Raw genomic sequence first — 16,382 nt, forward strand, 5'->3', positions numbered from 1 at the left:
AAAGCACGGAGATTACACACATGAGCCACTGTGCCTAGCCCACAGTGTTTATTACACAGAGAGAAGCTGGTAGAAAGGAGACCACAGAACATGCCCACATCAATTTACCTTTACATCTGTAATTTAGGAAATTCCAAGTGGAAATCACTAGCTTAGAGGCAAAGTGGATACCAATTGCTTGCAATGAGAGGGGATCATTTGAAGCAACCACTGTAGTGACTGCAATATAAACAAGAAATAAATCTAAGACAACCAAATGGAACAAAAGACAAAAGGATAAACAGGGAAATTACGTTGGGTGGACAGAACAGCTTTGTGAGTATTGATAGCAGCAGTTGCCACCTCTCTCCACCCTTTGGATGTGTCTCATCTTTGAATCGCCTTCCCTGGCCCACTATCTGAGCTGATGAAATTTGACAGATGGCTGGCTTCCAGTAGTTATTTTCTCCTTTATGCCCTGTGGTTTGAGTCAATACAGAAACTCTGGCTCAGTGATATCTTCAGTGGTAGGTACAATAATCACAACCTCTGCTGTCCTTCCTTCACACACTGCCTCTGCCACAATTCCTTTCCATCATGACTCCCTCACCCTTACTTTCAGCCATCCTAAACTCTCCTAGGATCTTCTAATATTTAGGCTTGACAGATTCTGGAGAAACTTCATGAGTACCATTTTGAGAGATGTTGTTATTTAGAATGACATAAAGAATGCTTTCCCAATGTCCAGAGGGATTCCATAGCCATTATCTCATTTGCTCCACAGACTGGTGAAAAGAGGTAATTCTGCTGCCCAGTCACAAAACTACTTAGCAACAGATCAGAACCTAGAAACACCAGGTATCCTGGTTGCCGGGGTTATAGCTTTTGGTGTTGTTGTTTGTATTTTTTTATTGTTATCAAAAATGACAGTTTGATTTAGAGGTAGAATAATAATATTCTCCAAAATTGTTGCGCCCAGAGCCAATATTTAACATTTTTGAGAGAGTAAGCTTGATAGAAACTGCCTGTTCTTACCATAATTGGAAAAATCAGATTCCCAGGGGTCTAACTGAGCATTGAGGTTCAGTACTTCAGAGCTGCTAAAAACAGCAATTACACAGGGCACAACACTGATTTGCATTCACACAGCTCTTCTTTCCTCTGGGAGCCTCAGAGCCTATAACAAATACTCGCTTATCTATTTCCATGTTGAGACAATGCCCCTCTTTCAAGGCACCCAAAGCAGTTTGCATATATTAATCTACCCAGTAAATAATTACGACATTAGTGAGAGTTAAAAGAAGTTGAAAGAAATCTAGATTCCCAAACCTGCTCAAATTTAGAGGTCATCTGACCCTTTAATATGAGCAGACTCTCAAGCCAAATGTAGGTTACATTTTCATAAAAGGTGCTACTCAAGACAAGTTCATTATCAGTGGGCTCAGTGGACCACCCCTGCTAACATTACCTGGGTGAGCCAAATGTGGTGGCATGGGCCTGTACTCGCAACTACTCTAGAGAATCATTTGAGCCCAGGACTTGAGCCCAACTACCCTGGAGGATCACTTGAGCACAGGACTTTGAGGCCAGCCTGGGCAACACAGTAAAACCTCATCTCAGAAGCAAAACATTATCCTGGGTGCTTAGTGAAAATGAGGGTTACTTGTCTCCACTTCAGACCTACTGAATCAAAATCTCTGAGTGGCAGGAACCTGAAATCTGAATTTTAACGAGCTTCTTTGATTCTTGTGTAACCATCGTCTGAATAGTGTACATTGTACCTCTTGGGTAATTTCTCATCCCTTAGCCCCCTTCCACCCTCCCACCTTTCCAGCGTCCAATGCCTATGATTCTCCTCTCAAAGTCCCTGTGTACACATTATTTAGTTTCCACTTTAAGTGAGAAGATGCAGTGTTTGAATGTTTCTGAGGTATTTTGCTTAACATAATGTCCTCCAGTTCCATCCATGTTGTTGCAAAAGATATGATTTCATTCTTTTTTATGGCTGAGTAGTATTCTATGGTGTGTGTGTGTGTGTGTGTGTGTGTGTGTGTGTGTGTGTATCAGTAGTATTCTATGTATAGTCTATGTAGTATTCTATGGTGTATATATAATATATATAAAAATATATATATATCAGTAGTATTCTATGTCTATATACCATAGCATACTACGCAGCCATAAAAAGAATATATATATATCTCTATATATAAATCTTGTCTCTACAAAACAAAATTTAAAATTTGTCAGAGTGTGGTTGCATGCACCTGTAGTCCTAGCTACTTGGAAGGCTGAGGCAGGAAGATCAACTGAGCCCAGAAGTTCAAAGTTACAGTGAGCTATATATATATGCCACATTTTCTTTATTCAATCATCCATTGATGGACACTTAAGTTGATCCTATATCTTTGCTATTGCGAATGGTGCTGTGATAAACATACAAGTGCAGGTTATCTTTTTGATAGCATGATTTATTTTCCTTTTGATATATAACCAGTAGTGAGATTGCTGAATCAAATGGCAGCTCTGTTTTAGTTCTTTTAGAAACCTTCATACTGTTTTCCATAGGCTTTATACTAATTTACATTCCTACCAATAGTGGATAAGCATTACTCTTTCTCTGCATCCTTACCAACATCTGTTGTTTTTTGACTTTTTAATAATGACCATTCTGATTGGTGTGAGATAATATCTCATGGTGCTTTTAATTTGCATTTCTCTGATGATTAGCAATGTGGAGCATTTTTTCATATATTTGTTGGTCATTTATATGTCTTCTTTTAAGAAGTGTCTGTTCACATCTTTTGCTCACTTTTTAATGGGATTATTTGTTTTTTGTTGTTGAATTATTTGAGTTTCTTATAGATTCTGGATATTAGTCCTTTGCCAGATACATCATTTACATATATTTTCTCCCATGCCATAGGTTATCTGTTTACTCTATTTCCCTTGCTGTACAGAAGCTCTTTAGTTTCATTAAGTCCCATTTGTCTATTTTTGTTTTTGTTGAATTTGTTTTTTAGTTTTTAGGTCTTAGTGATAAATTCTTTGCCTGGGCCAATGTCAGAAGTTTTTCCTAGGTTTTATTCTAGAATTTTTATTGTTTTTACACTTACATTTCAGTCTTTCTTTTTTTTTAAGATGGAGTCTTACTGTGTCACCAAGTCACCCAGACTAGAGTGCAGTGGTGCAACCTCAGCTCACAGCAACCTCTGCCTCCCATGCTCAAGTAATCCTCCCACCTCAGCCTCCCGAGTAGTTGAGACCACAGGGCATCATCATGCCCAGCTAATTTTTGCATTTTTGGTAGAATTACCATATTGCTCAGGCTAGTCTCAAACTCCTGAGCTCAAGTGACCTGCCCACTTCAGCATCCCAAAGTGCTGGGATTCCAGGTGTGAGCCACTGTGCCCAGCAACATTTAAGTCTTTAATCTATCTTGAGCTAATTTTTGTATATGGTGAGAGAGAGAGGTCCAGTTTCATTCTACTGCATATGGCCATCCAATTTTCCTAGCACCACTTATTAAATAGGGTGTCCTTTCTCCAGTGTATGTTTTAGCCTACATTACAAAGATTAGTTGTCTGTAGATATGTGGCTTTAGGCTTTATTTCTGGGCTCTCTATTCTGTTTTATTGATCCATGTGTCTATTTTTATGTCAGGACCATGCTGTTTTGGTTACTATAGCTTTGTAGTACAATTTAAAGTCAGGTAATATGATGGCTTTGTTCTTTTTGCTTAGGATTGTTTTGGCTTTCAGGCTTCTTCTTCTTTTTTTTTTTTTGAAATTAGGATTGGTTTTTTTAATTCTCTGATGCATGATGTTGGTGTTATGATAAGAATTGCATTAAATCTGTAGATGTGAGGGAGTGTTGACAGAACATGGCTGTATTGTTGTCCTAATAGTGGGGCAGAGAGTGGCAAACACATGCACATAAGAGCCTGGCAGAGTAGCATGAAGCCAGAGGTGGGAAGAGACGAAGGTGGGCCAGAGCTATGGGTCTGGGGCCAATGTTACCTGTTCCATCATCTTCCAGCCCAGAAGAGAAAACAGATTTTAGTTAAGGTGATTGGGTTGGCTTCATCACTTATATGTTTTAGTCATCTGGTATTATCCTGTATTTGTGCCCTTGTCCTAGACACTGTGCAAGTGTTGGGATGAACCTGAGTTTCTCATGAACGTGTTCTAGTCTTAAGGATTTAGACTTTGGAAAGTGCATTCTTCTTTCTCATTACTCTAATTTCTAAAACTTGCATCATGAGTTTACTTCACAAGCAATATCCATGGTGAGTAGCTGTGTTCCTAAACTGTCTGCACAGACCTCAAACTCAGTTCCTCCATAACACAGCCAAGATTGACTAAGACAATCCTGGTTGCTACTTTTTTTCTGAATTTTTAGGGCATTTTACCATCTCTAACTTTCATTATTGTTCTTAAGCATATGCTCTATCACAGCAATATTTAACTTTCTTGTATGTCCATCTTACCTCTCAATTTAATATTTAGGTTTCTTGTACATCTTTCCTTGCTTCAGCCATGCCTACCACATTTGTACTTAATGAATACTTCTACAACAGTGGGTGAGTCAATCGCTGGACAAACAAGCAAGCCCGGAAAATTGGTGTTCAATTTTCCTGACTTCCAACCCCGGAACTTGATTAGTTGTGAAGCCATATGCAACAATAGGGCAGAGAGTGAGAGTATCCAGCCCTGGTTCTGTGTCTCCTTTATCCATGCATGCTCAGAGGGCTGTGCATTTGCGAGAAACATATTTCTTGTACCAAATTCTCCAATCATTTTCATTACGTAGATGGAAGTTCTTTCAAGAATTCATGTTTTACCTGACTGTACAGCACTCCAGACTCAGATACATTTGTACTTAAAGAATGTCTTTAAGGGTTTTTTGTTTTCTTCAATCACGATTTAGGGAGCATCACCCAGACTGTATTTGTAAAACCACAGATGCTAATATCCAGCCATCTTGTTTGAAAGCAAAAAGTAATTATCAAAACAGAGACATACAGGCCAGGCGTGTTGGCTCATGCCTGTAATCCCAACACTTTGGGAGGCCGAGGCGGGTGGATCACCTGAGGTCAGGAGTTGGATACCAGCCTGGCCAACATGGCGAAACCCCGTCTCTAGTAGAAATACAAAAATCAGTCGGGTATGGTGGTGTGTGCCTGTAGTCTAAGCTACTCAGGAGGCTGAGGCAGGAGAATTTCTTGAACCTGGGAGGTGGAGGTTGCAGTGAGCTGAGATCACATCACTGCATTGCAGCCTGGGCAATGGAATGAGACCCTGTCTCAAAAAAAAAAAAAAAAAAAAATACAGAGAGAGAGATCCATATCGTCATATGATTTTTAAAGATGGGGATACATTCTGAGAAATGCTTCATTTGGCAATTTTGTGATCATGTGAACATTATAGTATATTTACACAAACCTAGATAGTGAAGCCTACGACACATCTAGACTCTGCGGTACAGCCCATTGCTTGTAGGCTACAAATGTTTTCAGCACGTTACTGTACTGAATACTGTAGGTAATTATACAACCCAGTGGTAGGTACTTGTATATCCAAACATATCTAACCACAGACATGGTACAATAAAAATATGGATAAAAGATTTTAAAATGATCATACATGTATAAGGCATCACCATGAATGGAGCTTGCAGGGCTGGAGGTTGCTTGGGTGAGTCAGTGAAAGAGTGGCGAGTGAATGTGAAGGTCGAGGACATTACTGTAATGTAGACTTTACAAACACTTTATACCTGAGTCGCACTAACATTTCTACAAAATATTTTTCTTTCTTCAATAATAAATTAACTTTAGCTTACTGTGACTTTTTTTCACTTTATAAACTTCTACTTTTTTTAACTTTTTAACTCTTTGGTGATAATAGCTTAAAACAAAAACATATTGTACAGCTGGATGAAAATATCTTGCGTGTCCTTATTGTATAAGCTCTTTATCAATTAATTTTTTTTAACTTTTTACACTCTTTCGTTACAAACTAAGACATAAACACACACACTAGCCTGGGCCTACACAGGGTCAGGATCATCACTATCACTGCCTTCCATCTCCACACCTTGTCCCACTTAAAGGTCTTCAGGGATAATAACACTCATGGAGCTGTCATCTCCTGTGATAACAATGCCTTCTTCTAGATTCCTCCTGAAGGACCTGCCTGAGGCTGTTTAACAGTGAACTTTTTTTTTTTTAAATGAGTAGAAGGAGTACACTCTAAAATAATGACAAAAAAGTATGTATGGTAGATACATAAACCAGTATGCATTTAACACTGGTAATAAATGACTAATAGTATATATTTGCCTTACCATACTGTTAGTCATTTTTTACCATTATTAAGTATTATGAACTGTACATAATTGTATGTACTATATTTTTATACAACTGTCAGTGCAGTGGGTTCCTCTATACCAGCATCACCACAAACACACGAGCAATGTGAAGTTATGACATTACCATGGCTACGACATCACCAGGCGATAGGTATTGCTCAGCTCCGTTATAATCTTTCAGTACCACCGACATAGATGCAGTATGTTGTTGACCAAATTGTTATGTGGTGCACGACCATATTACCTCTGAGAGCCATGTTTGCTTTAAAAATTTATATCCCAGGGACTGGCAGAGATTAAAATATAAATAATCCAACCCGTCTTTCAAAATGTGCTAACCTGTCTCAATAAGTAAATAAATAAGTAAATAAAGGCTTGGATCATTCAACACATTTGAGGGTCACAGAGAGCTGTTCACAGTGGGCTGAAAGGCATACACTCAGTGAATTAACTGCACCTGTGCCTTCTGTGAACCGTGCTCATGAGCTTCTTCCTTGGCCTAATTTCTCAAAAGTTAGACAAAACACAGTAGACGGCAATGTGGCGGAATTCTGTCTGTTTGGTAGGTCCTCAGTTAACACTGACCATCCAGGTTCTGGTGGTTATTTTTAAACCCCTGTTGATGAGATTCTCCATGTTTAAAAGGATAAAAATTGTCTGTGGTTCCGGTGGCTGAAACACAAGAATCGCTTGAACCCGGGAGACAGAAGTTGCAGTGAGCTGAGATCGCGCCATTGCACTCCAGTCTGGGCGACAAAGCGAGACTCTGTCTCACACACACAAAGAGAAATATCCACAAGGCCCTGTCCTTCCTGCACAAAGTGGCAAGCAAGTGGGAGAGAGAGGCACTGACACAAGCCTGAGATGAGCAGAATGTGATAGGTGCTGTAATGAGCTACCAAGGGCACAGGAAACTAAGATATTCATTACAAGTTGGTGACAGGGTGGGGGAAATTGAGTAAGAATTCCTACAGGAGCTGACATCTGAGTTGAATCTTACAGATGAGGTGAAATTTCATCAGGAAGTGATTGGGAGAGAGGAGGATGTGCTACAAAAACAAAAGCCCAGACAGAACAAAGGTGGGGACACAGTTAGGTGTCTGCTGGGTTTGGGGAATGCCACATCTTCTGTTATAGTTAGAGAAGAGAGGGAATGGAGTTCGGTGAGAAGCAAAGCAGTTAAATAGAGGTTAGGGAAGACCACGCAGAGACAGAAATGCATTACAGTTTTGTGGGCGGTTTTACTTCTGTGGCAGTTACACAACTGGAAAGTCACCCAGTGTGGTGTGCACAGTTTCACATTATAAAGTAGCAAGGCCAGGAGAGATCCTCCTAGAAATACTAGGATCGAGGCAACATTGTGAGAGCGTTTGTATGCCAGGGCCATGATTATCCTATGAAGAGAACTTGGGTACACCTGCTAGCTTGGTATTTATACTTTCGTGTGATCAGTGGGTAAAATATCACAAAGGCAGGTGTGTAAGTGAATGTGATGCATGGATAAGAAGTGAGGTCCATGTTCATAGATGAGCCAATAATAAAAGAAAACTCCAGCTTGTGATTATAATATTCTACCTCCACCTGTGTCACTTACCTTGCATTTTCCCACTCTCACTCTCATTTTAATGTCCCCTTGATTGAAGGTTGTAACTGCAAAACTCTGTTGCTGCCTGGGACCTCTTGCCTTCTATTGCGGTGTTTCTCAGGTATTTTTTTTTTTTTTTTACTTTTGCATCACTAAAGAGAAAAATTAATTAGGCTTAAATTTAATTTAAGTATTTATTAAGTTATCAAATTTAAATTAAATTTAAATGTTTACTAATAAATTAATTTAGATTTAAATTAGGCTACCTGTCTTTATAATGAAAGAAGCTTAATACTAAGTAATAAGACTTTGTTCATAGGGTTGAGCTTCCAAGAGCTGCAAACTATTATAATATGCTAAGACTTCTTCATATGCTCCCACCAACCATGAACTGGTGTTCACCCTGCTGGGAGTGACATCACCCCCATGGAAAAGTGCATTTTCTATGTACACGTATGTTTATTGCAGACTATTTACAATAGAAAAGACTTGGAACCAACCCAAATGCCCATCAATGATAGACTGGATAAAGGAAATGTGGCACATATGCACCATGGAATACTATGCAGCCATAAAAAGGATGAGTTCATGTCCTTTGCAGGGACATGAATGAAGCTGGAAACCATCATTCTCAACAAACTAACAGGAACAGAAAACCAAACACTGCATGTTCTCACTCATAAGTGGGAGTTGAACAATGAGAACACATGGACACAGGGAGGGGAACATCACACGCCAGGGCTTTTCGGGGGGTGGGGGGCAAGGGGAGGGAGAGCATTGGGAGAAATACTTAATGCATACAGGGTTTAAAACCTAGATGAGGCCAGGTGCGGTGGCTCAAGCCTGTAATCCCAGCACTTTGGGAGGCCGAGACGGGTGGATCACAAGGTCAGGAGATCGAGACCATCCTGGCTAACACGGTGAAACCCCGTCTCTACTAAAAAATACAAAAACTAGCCGGGCGAGGTGGCGGGCGCCTGTGGTCCCAGCCACTTGGGAGGCTGAGGCAGGAGAATGGCGTGAACCCGGGAGGCGGAGCTTGCAGTGAGCTGAGATCCGGCCATGGCACTCCAACCTGGGCGACAGAGCGAGACTCCGTCTAAAAAAAAAAAAAAACCTAGATGATAGGTTGATAGGTGCAGCAAACCAACATGGCACATGTATACCTATGGAACAAACCTGTACATTCTGCACATGTATCCCAGACCTTAAAGTAAAATAAAAAAAAAAGAAAGTGCATATTCTGTTCTAATGGGTGTATGCCTGTATACATAAATAAATACACACATATTTTGTCATAAACCACTCTACATTTTTCCACATACAACTTCAGTATAAATTATAAACACCATTTACGACATAGATGCAATAAACTTTTGTGAAGCAGGGGTTGAATTGTATACACTGCACTTAGCCAGTGGGCTCATTTACAAGGGAAACATCAGTTTGTGAATGATTCATTACTCAAGGGGAATGTGGGCCTTTGTTTTTTAATTGCTACTATACAAAATGTTCTAGGACTTCCCAAAGAACATACAAATAAAATTTTAAAATGGCATTGCCATTTTACAGGGAAGTCTGGAATGATGTGTACAAGTAATATGGCAATTTGAGCCACTGACCCAAGGCACCGGCCTGGGGTTCAGTAAAGTCAAAGGCAAGGAAGATGAGAAAGCATTACTCAACGAGACATTCCACTCAACAGTAGATAAAATTTGAGTTAGAATTGTTTAACCCCAAGCAAAAACAAAGGGCGCTTCTCCGTCATGAGAAATCCGACACAAGTTAGTCCCAAAGTTCCTGAACATGAGGGCAGGGTGCCTTACAGCTGAACAAACTCGATGGCAAGACTTTTTCTTCTTTGCAAACTACAGGAAACATGCTTCCTTTTTTTTTTTTTTTTTTTTTAACAAATCAGAAAAAGAGCGCATAGCTTCTATAGTTTAGTGAAAAAGGAAAATTATATAGAAGACACTTAAAAGTAATTCTGAAATGGCCTCTTTTTTTTTTAAACTGAGTCTTGCTCTGTTGCCAGGCTGGAGTGTAGTGGAACGATCTCGACTCACTGCACCGCCTCTCGGGTTCAAGTGATTCTTCTACCTCAGCCTCCCGAGATAGCTGGGACTACAAATGTGCGCCACCACGCCCAGCTAATTTTTGTGTTTTTAGTAGAGACGGGGTTTCACCATGTTGGCCAGGATGGTCTCAATCTCTTGACCTCATAATCTGCCCACCTCGGCCTTCCAAAGTACTGAGATTACAGGCGTGAGCCACTGCACCCGGACCTGAAATGGCCTCTTATACCCAACTGCTACTAGACTCTCCCTAGACTTACTTCTCTGTTGTTTTTTGACTTATATTTCAATGTACAATTAAAAAAAAATAAAACTGGGATAATACTAGACAAAGCTTTAAACCTTTAAACAATAATGTAGTTTATATTTCTTCACGAATTTAAATAATTTTAAATCAAGATTTTCAGTGACTACATTAAAATTTATCACCTACAGGTGCGATATTTCATGTATCTGTAAGCCATCCTGTTGCATATTTACTTTGATTCTAGCTTTTACCAGAATATATAACACTACAGTAAATATCCTTGAGAATAAATATTTATTTGCATCTCTGGTGATTTTCTTAGAATAAATGCCTTGAAATGGAATTACTAGGTGAAAAGATATGAATAAACTTTTTAAAATGTCTTTGATATGGAATAGAAATCACACTTTATTCTTTCAAAGTTTTTAGCCAACTCTCCCCACTCTTCTTCCCCATTCCCTTATGTGCACACACAGAAACACATACACACACACGCACATTTTAGTTCAGCCCTTTTTCTTTTCATTTGTCTCCTCTTCCCTTCAACACCTGCATCCTACCACATCCACGTATGTGTGAACCCCATTCTTCCCACCCAGATCACCTATGTTGACAACAAAGTTTGAATCCTTCAATATTTTAGTGTAAATATTTTGTATATTCCAAATTTTATATATTCCAAAATTTAAAACCAATTCACTATCTTACCCATAATGTATTAAGATGACCATTTCAGGCCAGGCACAGTAGCTAATGCCTGTAATCCCAGCACTTTGGGATGCTGAGGCAGGAGGATGGCTTGAGCCTAGGAGTTTGAGGCTAGCCTGGGCAACGTAGTGAGACCTCATTTCTACAAAAAATTAAATAAAAAATTAGCCGAACATACTGGCACATGCCTTCAGTCCCAGCTACTTGAGAGACTGAGGTGGGAGAATCGCATGAACCCAGGAGGTGGAGGCTGCAGTGAGCTGTGGTCATGCAACTGCACTCCAGCCTGGGCAACAGAGCAAGGCCCTCTCACACACACACACACAAAGATGACCATTTCACCAGGTATTATATTTCAATTGGAGCTTCTTTTATTACTAGTGAGCTAGTCAGTTCAAACATTTTTTCAGGTCATTTGTTACTTACATAACTCTTTTTGTTTTTTTAAACAAATGTTCTATTCTTGCTTTGTTGCCCACTTTCTTTTTTGTGCAAATGTTGTTTCTCAGGCTTTTTTTTTTTTTTTTTTTTTTTTGGCATACATTTAAAATTTGACTACTTTATTTTGAGATAGAGTTTTGCTCTTGTTGCCCATGCTGGAGTGCAATGGCACAATCTCGGCTCATCGCAACCTCTGCCTCCTGGGTTGAAGTGATTCTCCTGCCTCAGCCTCCCTCGTAGCTGGGATTATAGGCACCTGCCACCATGCCCAAATAATTTTTGTATTTTTAGTAGAGATGGGGTTTCACCATGTTGGCCAGGCTGGTCTTGAACTGCTGACCTTACGTGATCCGCTTACCTCAGCTTCCCAAAGTGCTGAGATTACAGGTGTGAGCTACCGTGCCCAGTGACTACATTTTTTAACATAGAAAATTTACTTAACTTTTCGTTAATTTTATTGATCTTTATGTTCATGTTTCCTTTATTGTAAGATTATACAAATGTTTATATTTATGCTTTCTCATAGTTTCATTATTTAATGGTTTAATATTGGCCTATCTAGAAAGTAAATTTTTTAATTGTATGAGGTAGGGGTATAGTTTTATATTATATAAATGTGTATACTTTCCCTAAGAGTTAATCAGTTGCCCTGGGTTCAAATATTGATTAGTTTTCTTTTTCTCAACTCTTCTTTTTCAACTTTGAAGATTTACTTTATTATGTTATCTTTGAATTCACTATTAGTACTCAAAATTGAGTAATTTAAGTCATATGTTATATTATACTTCCCCATGCAAGATTCAAGTTCCAGAGAATGATTTAAACTAAGATGTGGAGGTCTTCTTTGTTTCGACAGAATGACTCATATAACTTTTCCCCAATTAAATACCAATAAAGCCAGATTCTGTCAAACCAGTGGTTGATTCATTTCAATTTTTGAAAGTCACTCCAAGAAATAGCTTATGAAAGACTGTAGGAATGGCTCTTTATTACATACTTCTCCCAAGTTGTTGTCCTTTTTTGACACATCTTTAAGTATCTAGTAATAATACATTAAATCCATGTGATTTTTGTGTATGTTTCTTAAATCCTCTGCACCTCAGTTTCTTCATTTGTAAAACTGGGATAATAAGAAATAAGAATACTGGCTGGGTACATGGCTCACGTCTATAATCCCAGCACTTTGGGAGGCTGAGGCAGGAGGATCGCTTGAGCACAGGAGTTCCAGAACAGCCTGGGCAACAGAGCAAGATCCTGTGTCTACAAAAATTACAAAAAGTAGCTGGGTGTGGTGGTGTGTGCCTGTAATCCCTGCTGCTCAGGAGGTTGAGGTGGGAGAATCGCTTGAGCCTGGGAGGTTGACGTTACAGTGAGCCATGATGGGATAGTGCCACTGTACTGCAGCCTGGGAAACACAGAGAGACCCTGTCTCAAAAAATGGAAAGAAGGAAGGAAGGGAGGGAGGGAGGGAAGGAAAGAAAAGAAAAGAAAAGAAAAGAAAAGAAAAGAAAAGAAAGAAAGAAAGAAAGAAAGAAAGAAAGGAAGGAAGGAAGGAAGGAAGGAAGGAAGGAAGGAAGGAAGGAAGGAAGGAAGGAAGGAGAGAGAAAGAAAACTAACCTTCTGTGTTTGTGAGTCTACCTATGTTAATATGCATAAAGCTTCCAGTACTGGGTCTGTTGTTTGCTGTTACTATTATGAATGCTATCCAATGTCAAACTTACCTAGAAGTTCATTCTCCTACTGAAGACCTTTGTAATCTTTTGCTCAACTTTCTGTTCCCATTATCCTAAGTTACCTGTGATTTCCTCAAGGTACTTTTTCCCTCACGTCTCAGCACTATGGATACACTGCTCCCTTTGCCTAGTATTCCCCACCCCACTGCTCCCCACCACCCCCATCTCCCCTGACCCCTGCCTTGCAGTCAGCCTTCAGGACTCAGCTCAGGCCTTAGCTTCCCCCAAGAGTCCCAGTGCTTCTATCCCAGCCCAAGTTATGTATCTCTCTTTCAGGATTCCTCAGCAGTCTGTACTTTCCTCTATCAGAACATTCATTCATTCATTCACACATTCATTCATTTAACAAACACTTACTGAGTGGCTGCCACGTACCAGACACTGAATTATCCATCTACCTGCCCCTGGAGAGCATCTTATCCAACTGGCATATAGTCTGCACTTCGTAAATGATGGCTAAATGAAAAAATGCCTTCCCAAAGGTGTACCGCCCCTAAAATGGCTTTCTGGGCTCCTTTTTTAAACCATCAAGATCCTTTTGGGAAATTCTAATGTACTCTGCAGTCTAATTTGAGTGTAAAAAAAGAAGGATCTTCCTTAGTAGAAAATAGATGAGAAAGGGATAATGTAAACTGGACATTCTATTTTCTTCCTGGGAGAAATAAATTACTTATCAATTTCACCAAATTAGTGTAGACAGTATTTCCCAGGAACCTATTTTTTTTAAAAAAACAAACAAACAAAAGGCTTCCCTGCTGTTGCTCTCACTGGAAAACTCTTTCTGGTTATTAGGCTTCAGGAGATGTTTCTTGGTTGCTGATCTGACAAGAGACATCAGAAAGAACTGCATCAATCAGAGAGTTCATGTCCTTCTCTACACACACAAGTACATTCACACCTCCCTTTCTCTACCACGCTTCTCTCCAAAGGTGTTTGCTGGATTCCACATCAGAATCCACACCTCCGCCCCCACCCCAGGAAAAGGGAATTGGATACATTGCCCTTCTTGACGCCTGTGTGTCTCTGGATGCTCTGCCCTAAAACTCCTTAACCAGATGATATATGCCCGTATCATCTTGCTGTCAGCTCTTGATGTGCCTGGAATTTCCAGGAACGAAGGGCACTCTAATGGGGAATGATGCCCTTCCAGTCCTATGACCTAGTTCTTTTCCAGTTCACTCAGTGTTTTTGCAGAACAGATGCCAAGATGGATGCATGCTATGTCCTCCCGAATCAAATTGTGAGCATCTTCAAAGATGCCAAGTGCTGAGGACAGGGCATGTTAGCTAACTTGTGCTCCCTCTAGTGGCACTGCTGGAGCATAACACAGATGTTCAGATAATGCCATAGGGATGACAAGCATTACTATTCCGTACCTTGTTTTCCTAGTGAGTTAGGATGCACATGTTTTAAATGGTCAGTTACTTAAGATATCATAGTCAATGGTAGGAAAACCATACCATGTCATTTAACATTAAAAATAGTCAAATTTGGAGTTCAGCCTTCTTGGATTTTTTTTTTAACTATTTCACTTTTTAAAAATAGAGGTCACAATTTGAACATAATATAAATGGGAATGCAAAATTCTAATTTATGCCCTTGGGTCTGAGTTGGTCATTGATCCAGAATAGAGGATAATATAGCATGTTTATATCACATGCTTTTGAACTAAGTTCAATAAGGCAGAAGTAAGTGGTAATTTTCAGCATTCAGACAAAGTGAATGCAAATCATGTGTGAATGGAGATGTTGATATGTGTGTTCTGTCCAATCTGGCACTAAAGTTCTGCGTAAGCCGGTTGATGTTTTGTGTCTCTCCCTCCACATACCAGATGCTGCAGAATCCACATTGCCTCAAAGGCAGCCCAGCCATGTGTCCTTGATGCTTCATGGCACAAACAATCATAAACTAGCAAGGCCGGCAGTGGCTCCTGTGACATAAGGTGGCACACTTTATGGGCTCTGCCCTCCTCACTTCAGTGTTATTTATTCAGCTCCATATACTGTGCACCGCTTGCTCCTTTTATTACTCAGCAGAGATTTGTAAATACATAAACTCTTCCCCAAGCCATTTTCTGAAACAGATGACTGGCCGCGTGGCATGTCCTTTGTCAGAGTTTACACAGTGCTCACACTGTCTTGACAACAGCCATATTTCCTTATGTTCTGAGTCTTTCCTTAAATGTCTTGTGTGGCGGTCAGTCTTTAAGATACTTTCTAAGGACTCGAGTCATGTAATTGGTCAAATGCATTGGGCTATGTGACCAGTTAGCCAAAATGCATTTCTTAAAATCAAGCAAAAAAAAAAAAAAAAAAACCCACTCCAACCAATAATAACAACAACAAATGCAGTTTTTAGAAATTGGACGTAGAGGCCAGGCACAGTGGCTCACACCTGTAATCCCAGCACTTTGGGAGGCCGAGATAGGCGAATCACGAGGTCAGGAGATGGAGACCATCTGGCCAACATGGTGAAACCCCTTCTCTACTAAAAACACAAAAATTAACTGGGTGTGGTGGCACTAGCCTGTAATCCCAGCTACTCGGGAGGTTGAGGCAGGAGAATCACTTAAACCGGGAGGTGGAGATTGCAGTGAGCCCAGATCATGCCACAGCACTCCAGCCTGGCGACAGAGCAAGACTCTGTCAAAAAAAGAGAGAGAGAGAGAGAGAGAGAAAGAAAGAAAGAGAAAGAGAGAGAAAGAAAGAAAGAAAGAAAGAAAGAAAGAAAGAAAGAAAGAAAGAAAGAAAGAAAGAAAGAAAGAAAGAAAGAAAGAAAGANAGAAAGAAAGAGAAAGAAAGAAAGAAAGAAAGAAAGAAAGAAAGAAAGAAAGAAAGAGAAAGAAAGAAAGAAAGAAAGAAAGAAAAACAGAAAAACAGAAAAAAAGAAAGAGAAAGAAAGGGAAATTGGACATTTGGAAACAAGACAGTGTGCCAGGGAAGGACAGTTCAGTGCAGATAAAAGGACACTGGCAATCTGGATGAGAGGCCCAGTCTTCGTAAGTCCTGAAATTCTCAGAGCAGCGTCCCTTTCCTCACCTGGTGACTCCAGAGCTCCCACACTTCTCTAACGCAGGAAGTAAAATTAGATCCTAAAAGAAGACAGCGAGAGGACAGTTGCTTTATCTAATTATTCATCTGGTTCTTAGCCAGCTTCTCCTCCCCTCCAACATTCACCTCTAATGTTGTTTCTGTTTTTTCTGTAAACTTTGTTGGGGACATTGGGGTCTGAGAGAGCCCAGGCAC

The sequence above is a fragment of the Theropithecus gelada genome, chromosome 1 (assembly GCF_003255815.1).
Source record: "Theropithecus gelada isolate Dixy chromosome 1, Tgel_1.0, whole genome shotgun sequence".
NCBI lineage: Eukaryota > Metazoa > Chordata > Mammalia > Primates > Cercopithecidae > Theropithecus > Theropithecus gelada.